Raw genomic sequence first — 8,866 nt, forward strand, 5'->3', positions numbered from 1 at the left:
GCGCTGAGCGCTTGCAAGCGGGTCGATGTTGGCCCAGTGCGCATGCGCGAGACCCGGATAGCGACGGGCAAGCCATCGCTAAGGGTCTCGCTACAAAGGGGCGTGCTATCGATGGTGAGTGACAGCACGCCCCCTTTGGTGGGCGTGCTGGGGCGTGGCTGGCCAGACGGAACGCCTACCATCTCGGGCCGGCCCCACTGACATCACAAGTGATGTCAGTGGGAGTGCTTTTGGCCCTGATGGAGCCAAGTGCACTCCAGGGCATGCGGCAATGAGACCCTACCACAAGGGTCTCGTCGCAAGCCCAATGGTCGCGATGGTCTTGACCATCGCGACCATCTTCTTGGCCACTCGCTATAGCTGTGGGGGGTCACCCACAGCTATGCGAGCGGCCAGGAGGCCGCTCTAAAATAAGAGAAGGACGGCCCTGATTCAGAGCGAGCGCTCTGTCAGAGCGTCCGGCTCAGAATCAGGGCCACTGTGCAATGCGCACAGCATCAGCTACCGGGGCCGGACGGGGGCTGTGGGAGAGATATCGAAACATCTCTCTACTGCCCCTCAAGCCCCCATAGTAGATACAGTAGTTTCATAGTAGATACATATCCTTGTAAATTGTTTCCTTTTCATGTTTGATGCAGTTCTTCTTATCTGTTCTTATCCTTTAACTTTAAATGCACTATAATCATATTCAGAAAATTTGACATGAGGGAATTTGTAGTGCTCGAATATCCACCGCCATAATATCTCATGTAACCTGCATAGATAAATGGTCTCAGCAGCAAAATGTTCTGTAAAATTATGTAAAATGTTGCCAAACATGGATACATATTCAGAAACAAATTAATCGAAAATTGGATTTTATGTTATACCGTGAATATCAACAATTAACATTACAGCGCACTTACTGTATCTTGTTTACCTCCTTGTACTACTGCTCAGGTCAGATGCTTCCTTGTCCATGGTGACTTTTTCATCTACACAATTCGTCTATACATTTTACTATATGTCAGAACCACCCTCATGTATAAACCTTGAACTCCGTGGCCAGCAGTTTCTATGTCTATTAGTGAATAAACACCTTAAGCCTGGCAGTGTAGAGGTTAATCTGTTGCACAATGTGCTGTGTCACAGACAGATCGGTATGATAATTGCAGAGAGCTTTATCATGCTGTGTTCTGGTGTGTAAAAACACAAGTGTGAACAACAGATCTTTATTTTTGCTGCCATATAGAGTAGGGGTATACAACATATGACCCTCCAGCTGCTGTGGAACTACATATCCCATAATGTTCTGTCACCATTTTAGCATGGTCGAATAGCAAAACTGTAACAGGGCATGCTATGATGTATAGTTTCACAGCAGCTGCAGAACCACATGTTGAATACCCCTATACCACTGATAGAGATTTAAATAGTATGGCAAAGTACCATAAACAGCATACCTGTCACTTTGATATACTGTAGTTTAAATGCAAATACTGCATTCCTGTATGCAGTAAGTCTAAACACCTAACACCTTGTATTTAGTATAAAAATAATTTAAGTCACTCACCTGCTCTTGGAGTTCTCTGCAAAACCTTATCCACAGCAGCAATTGGAGACTAACAGCCTAGAGCAGGATAATAGCAATGTAGTCCTCAACAATGAACACATACAGCTTGGTATGCTACATAACAACTCCTGACTAGTCCATGCAACAATACAAAAGGGAAAGGCAACAACAGGTCAGAGTCTAGTTCCAAAGGCTGGCAGCAAGATATCTAATATGCAGGCAAAAGCAGAGGCAGGAGAAGTCCGGTTCCAGGTCTGGCAACAAGGTATTCAATATGCGGGGCTAAAGCAGAGATCAGCAGTCAGCAGCAAAGTGTCTGTCATTGGATAAATCACCTGAACACTAGAGTCAGGTGAGATTGCCTAAAATTCCATCTGGCAGGTTCAAAAGTTACAAAAAAGAAAAATAAACAGTATTCCTGTAATGGGGCACTCACAGGACTTAAATATTCAGTTACAAATTACATTTCTAGTAATGATCTGGACCCAAATAGAAATAATTGGGGAAGTATAATTAAAATAGAAATGTTATTCTCTTAAAAAAGCAAGCAAGCAAAATATAAAACAAACATATAGAATGTGAATATTGCACAAGAAATTGAATAAAGATTGTGTGTTGTCCACCATGTCTTATAGTGTATCTGTGCCTTCATTTTTGCACTTATATTAATTCATGTACCCATGTAGTCCTGTCACCAAAAAATGAATTCTTTATCCCAATTGGTGATTCTTATAGGGCAGCTGGGACCAATAATTTCAAAGCTATTCTGAGCTCATCCTAACTAGAATTGCAATTCTTTCACATAGAGTATATAGTCTGTTTAAATAGATTATAAGGGGTAAATTTACTAAGAATCGTGTCTGGTCAGAGTTGAAACACTCACAGCATCGATAAAACACAGGAGACTTTTGGCAGCTGAAATTTTCCAAGAATTGTGTTTTGCTGAATTGTGTTTTTCTATGGTGTATGTGATTGTGTTTATCCCAAGTTCCCTGTGTCTGACCGCAGCCAAACACACCCGAACATGCAGCCTGCACATATCAGTGAGGTATGCGCAGGCTGTATGTGTGTATTCTGTTTAAAAACTTAAAATAATAGAAAAAAAAATGACTTGAATTCCCTCCCAAAAGCATAACCAGCCCCAGTTCTGGTTCTAAAAATATGGTGGGCAAAATGTGTAGGGTTCCCCCATAATTTAAGAACCAGCTTTGGGCTCTGTGAGCATGAACTGGTTTTAAAAATATGAGGAGGCATTGCATTGTGTTCCCCTTATTTTTTAAACCAGCACCAGGCTGAAACTAGTCAGAGTGTAATGGCACAACCAGGGTACCCTTTCACCTGGTCACCCTAGGTAGTAGGCCACAATTTTTTTCCTTTAGCAAAGTGAAGTTATTATTAGCACCTTATGTTTGGAGCATAATCAAAAGGGTAGTTCCTTCTCCTCATTTCATTATTCGTATTATTATTTTTATATATCGTTATAAGTACAGTAAATACTCCCTAATATTATAAGCACAGTGAATTGGATCAGTTACCCATAGGGAGGTCAATCCCGGGATCAGGATCAGTGGAATCCCTAAAATAGGCAAGATTTGAATCCAAGGATTGGAGCTTCCAATAACGGGATTTTGGGACTAATGATCGCATGCTCTATTTAGTATTATTTTATTCCAGGCAGCACTGAACACCTGCAGCACTTGCATAGAAGCTGACTGGCTGCCCCGGCCCCTGGATGTATGCAGCAGGACATGACGTCAGAGATCATGCTGCACAGCCCCATGCCAGCCTACCCGTTCACCCATGCCTGCCTAGCCCATTGTCCATTTCAATCCTGCATATCCTGGGAATCCCGGCACTGAGCCTACCTAGTTAGCCACTATGATTGTACAGTATATCCACTGTCAATTGACACAATATTTTTCCCTGGATTAATGTATCCTTTTTGCGATGGTAAGTATGTAGCTTGTTACATATTTTACATAGTGTCATCATCGTATGTAACAATGTTACAGTCTATGATTAACTTTTTCTCCCTCAGAGGCAAATGTACTAAGCTCTGGAAATTGATAAACTGGAGAGTGATAAAGTGCAAGCCAGTCAGCTACTAACTGTCATTTTTGAAACAGTGGGCCTGATTCAGAGCCGCACGCTCTGACAGAGCGCTCGCTCTGAATCAGGGCAGGGCTATTTTTTTTTTAGAACGGCCTCCTGGCCACTTGCATAGCTGTGGGTGACCACTACAACTCTAGCGAGCGGCCAGGAAAATGGTTGCAATGGTCAAGACCATCGCGACCATCGGACTTGTGACGAGACCCTTGTTGTAGGGTCTCGTTGCCGCAAGCCCCAGAGAGATTTTGGCTCTAACAGAGCGGCTCCATCGTGCGCATGCGCACTGACCCACCATCGACCCGGTTGTGAGCACACAGCGATTGCGACCGGGTCTGAATCAGGCCCACAGCCTGTAATATGATAGCTAAGAGCTCGAGTTTTAATTAATCCCCCATGTTCAAGTTGGCTAAACCCACAGTAAGCCTGTGGCAAGGCCTTCTCAGTGGTCCTAAGAGTACTAACAGACACATGACAAGTTGCATACTATATCTTAGTAGTCACCAACCTGTAGCTCGCAAGCTACTGGTAGCTTGTGTATTAAATTTTGGTAGCTCACCTTGCTGCAGTACTGCCAAGTCAACTAGGAGGAAGTGACCTCTGGTGTGTGCTCCCATCTACGCTATGGCAGAGCAAGTGACTCTAGCCCAGCCCTAATCACACCAAATTCCTATATATTTTGCTCCTCTACCTCACGTATCTCCTTGGAGCCAGTAATGTGAAATGTGTCTGAGCTTAACTTTTATTTACAAACTACAACAATATCACTGTGACAATTAAATGCATTGATTTTTTCTATGAAACATTTTATTTATTTTCATTATATGACCTTCAATTGATCGGTTATTAGCCAGATTTTCATTCTATGATTTTAATAGCTCTTCAGGAGGTTTCATTTTTCAAAAGTAGCTCACATCTCAATTAAGGTTGGTTACCACTGATCTATCTAAACATTATGGCATAACCTATTTACATATATATATATAGGCATTGTTACAGAAGGAATGCTATTGGATTGACCACCGCTTAAACACTGTTGTACCCAATGGGCTTAATGAGGGACAATACTTGAATTGCTTTCTTTAAAATAACCTATGCGGTGATAAATGGTTCTAGATTGTTCTTAGATTATTCATTATCTGTATATGTGTACATTTGTTATGCCACATCCATGTTTTATGTTGTCTATTGTGATTATTTGTTTGTCGATATTATATTATAATGTGTTTATCGTGGCATCATCTATACCCTACTCATTGGCTAACTCACTGATGAGCGTTGTTTACATTCTATTTTTATGTGTCTGTGCCTCTTTGTTACAGCGCATTACCTGATGCATTGTTTGTTCAACAACGCTGGTTGTTATTGTATTTGGTTGTCATGACACTCGTGACGTCACTTCCTGATATGACGTCCCGTGTCCCGGATGTTTACACACGGCATGTAGCACGTGTATTGAGCCGCGCTTCCGGGTTGTCTGGAGAAGGCTGCAGGTGCACGCCTCTCCGCAGGTGAGTGAGATTGTCATTTATGAGGTTGGGTATATATGCTGCCGCGTTATGTCAGTTATGATATCCTTGATGAAGGCGCTGGATGCGCCGAAACAGCTGTTGGACGGCTAACTGAGTTCATGTTCCCATGCACTGTGACGACTTTGGCAAGTGTATTTGACCACCCTGGCTTCTCTTGTTTGGTACCTGACCGTCTATATATATATATGCTATCATGGTGAACTTCATCATGTTTTCTACTGCTATTGAACATTAATAAAAAATTTTGCATTTAAATGGATGTGCTGGCTCCTTTTTTACTATTACTACCAATGCTTATGTGGAGTTTTTCTAAGGAGTGCGACCACGATATTATATAAATATATATATATATATATATATATATATCTCTCTCTCTCTCTCTTCATCTTTGGAAACTTAAATTGTCTGATTCCGTATTCTTCTTAGAGATTTGGCATCCACTTTGTTGATACCACGCCTATACTTTATACAAAAATAATGGATGGCAAATATGCTAGTCAGTGATGTCTGGTTGCATAGAACCTGCTGTAGTTTGGACATATAGCAACAGATTATTATCCCTATATACCACGAATGGGACCCCATTGAGGTAATCATTGAATTTTTCACAACACTTCATTTTACAGCTAAGAATTCTAATTTGTGACCTGGGTACTTCTTCCCACATGCGGATAGTTCCCGACTAATGAAAAAAAAGGTCTCCATTCAGTTTGATATTTTTGGTACAGCACTTCTCAAAAGTACTTCCAGAGAGGTATCAATGTGCAAGATATAGGGGGAAATTTTCTAGGAATAATTTCTGGTTAATTTGGACAAATTTAGGTGCAACTTTGAAATTTGGAAATTTACTAATAGTCAAATCGCATCGATACCGCATGTCAAACATGACTTTGCAAAACAAATTGCGGCAAATCGCCATAGAAACCAACATTGTCAAAACAACATTGGTCGCAATACAATTCACAAATTTATTAAGATTCATGTTTTCCAAGTCAACTACACTCGCACCCAATTCACACCACATGCACAAAGTCAATGCACTTGTTTTAAAAATCGTATTGACATCTGAAAATCATTTTACATCATTTCAACATCAGCATCCAATGTATTTGATAGAATATATCTATGAAAAAAACAATTTTAGGGTGCCTCTCTTTCTGCAGCATATAATTGGCATGCTTATTAGTGACATTGTTCAAAATGACATTTAGCAGTGAAGTATGTCAATCTATTTTTCACACACACTGTCATTAACAGGTCGGGTGTTTACACATTTTAAATTCTAAAGTATTTCTAGTCATTTAGTCATTATTTGAAGGTGTGTTAGATACAAAATACAAATTAGTACATGGTAACTGCTTTTATATTCTAATATACAGTAAAAGAAATAAAACATTGTTGTTTTAATAAACAAGTTTCATTAGTATTTTATTTTCTTATAGGCTTTTAGTGAAAAAATTTTTGATGTGAAAAATAAATTAAAAAACAGTATGGATATTTGCACTAATATAAATTTGTCTCCAAGAGGATCAATTTGAATGAATCACCACTGACACAAAAATTATAATTTATAAATATTGTTACTACTATTAATTTAATTGACCAGTCAATATAAATAAACATGGAATAAAACAATCACAAAAATTAAATCATCATAAAATTAATAAACATATTATACCAAAATATTAAAAAGAATCTCTGGAGGAAGTGGATCCAAAAAAGGTTGTTGTATGGACAATTGTTGTCATCCAATATAAAAATGTAGGTTATTCCATATATATCCACACCTGCTATTAGTGATCGTTGATCTCACCACGGATTAAATATACTGTTGTTCAATTGTGACACGTTCCCTAGTGCTGTATTTCCTGGGAGACAATATCATAAAGAGTTCACTTATGAATTATTTAGTCCACATGCAGGTAAGTAAGAAACCGTACAGGTTGGGAGGAGGCTGATGCAACTGGAGAGACAGAGGTGTAGCGGCTCCCTTGCAATTAGGTGACGTTAATCCAGCCGCGTCTTGATCCTAGCCTCTACTCCGACTGCCGGCAAGTGTCCACCGTGATAGCGGGTCTCGCTTCTCGGATTGCAGATATTGTAGCAAATGCTCAAATGGATATAAGTGTTCCAATGGGTCCAAAGAAAGTCCTCTGATGCGTTTCGCTCCACAGGTCTGGGGCTTTATCAAAGAGTGATTAAAAAAACTCCACATGGACCTCTTTTTAAATGTGAACCGCTCAGTCTCATTGGTGTACCAATCATGTAGATTGTTGGCACCTGTTTAGGATCCAACTACCATCCACAGACAGAAAGAGGGGCGCTCACCAGTCTTGTAAAAGAAGTTAATCCAGTTTTAAGTCAAATGACATAACTCACACCACTCAACGTTTCGGTCACAGCATGTGGCTTTCTTCAGGAGAGGCAACAAATGGTGTCAGGTAACAGCAACCACAACAATGGATACAGGAATAAGGTTTACCTTGACATACTGCCTCTTATATCATGGTGTTGATTACAAAAGTGCCTTTGTAGCATGCATAATCACCTCCCATCAATCATAACGTCACTTCCGTTGACAGACACTATCCAATATAAATTTCTCAAAGTACACAGCGGCCAGCAAAGCTATTGTTACTAAGTACAAAACAGATTGTGCACCGTCAGGGCAAACTGAAAAAACTAGATGCAGTCACGCCCGCATAAGCAGAAGCGTGGCGCTGCACCACATCAACATCCGATCTGCAGAGTGGCACATCCGCTTCCTAGTAAGCATTGTCATAGCAACCTGTAAACACAGGCAACAGGAACGCTAGGCCAATCACAAGAAGCAAAACATTGCTGTTGGCATAACAACAGTGAAAACAACAGAGCTGGATGAAGTACCGATCAAAAGGCATAACAGTACTAAGAATCCAGATAGAGCGCACACTAAGAGATATAATCGGTAGTTAAACATCACTTCGAATTACACAATGATCATAATGGTAGAAAACGGAGACACAATAAAAATGAATGCTGGCTAAAGATAGGCTGAGCAAATAAATATAGGCCAATCAAAAACAACATCACAAATCTAAGTAGGCTTGTTGTGTCACTGTATCACATAATATTATTAATTAGAAATAAATCAGAATTATTAAGGACGTGTGTATAACTATAAATCATAAATAAACGTGCACATACATAAAGACAACACACCATATTAGGAAAAAATATGTAATTTATGAAAAAGCACATAAGTACTGAGAGGTGGCCAACCAGCAAAAAATAAAAAAATATATTTTTACATATATAGAGGGGATCAAAAATTCCCTCAATACATAAATACACAAAAATTGTTATAGCAGAAATATATTAAGTGGATTGTTTTCATTCAAACCTTTTGGTTTGAGAGTCTCTAAACAAAAAATCCATTTAGCTTCCAGTTTTTTCAGTAGCAGAGAACAGTCCCCACTCTCTCTGGTGGAGGTATCCAGTCGATAATGCGACATTTCAAAGTCGAAACTTGATGTTTTAAAGATAAGAAGTATCCAGCAACAGGTTTATCGGTGTATACGTAACTGAGTGCTGATCGAATGGAACTTCGATGGTTGGCCATCTGTTTCCTGAAAGGGCGAGTGGTCAGCCCAACATAAGTCAACCCACATGAGCAATTCAACAAATAAATAACATG

The 8,866-nt window shown here is 39.9% G+C and overlaps 1 protein-coding gene across 2 annotated transcripts in view; it reads right to left on the reverse strand.

Moving 5' to 3' along the window:
• Positions 1 to 1,834, reverse strand: part of LOC148502861 (cytochrome P450 2C8-like) — a 65,733-nt gene extending 63,899 nt beyond the window's left edge. Inside the window, exon 1 of one of the 2 annotated variants that reach the window (XM_088449284.1) lies at positions 1,553 to 1,834. The gene's annotated coding sequence lies outside the window, so the exon portion shown is untranslated. Of the gene's footprint in view, positions 1 to 905; positions 1,049 to 1,552 lie in introns of those variants that run through there. The other variant, XM_088449285.1, reaches the window with a different exon arrangement.
• Between the last annotated feature and the right edge of the window lie 7,032 nt (positions 1,835 to 8,866).

This window comes from Taudactylus pleione, unplaced genomic scaffold (genome assembly GCF_031769625.1).
Source record: "Taudactylus pleione unplaced genomic scaffold, aTauple2 ptg000481l, whole genome shotgun sequence".
In the NCBI taxonomy this organism is placed as follows: Eukaryota; Metazoa; Chordata; class Amphibia; order Anura; family Myobatrachidae; genus Taudactylus; species Taudactylus pleione.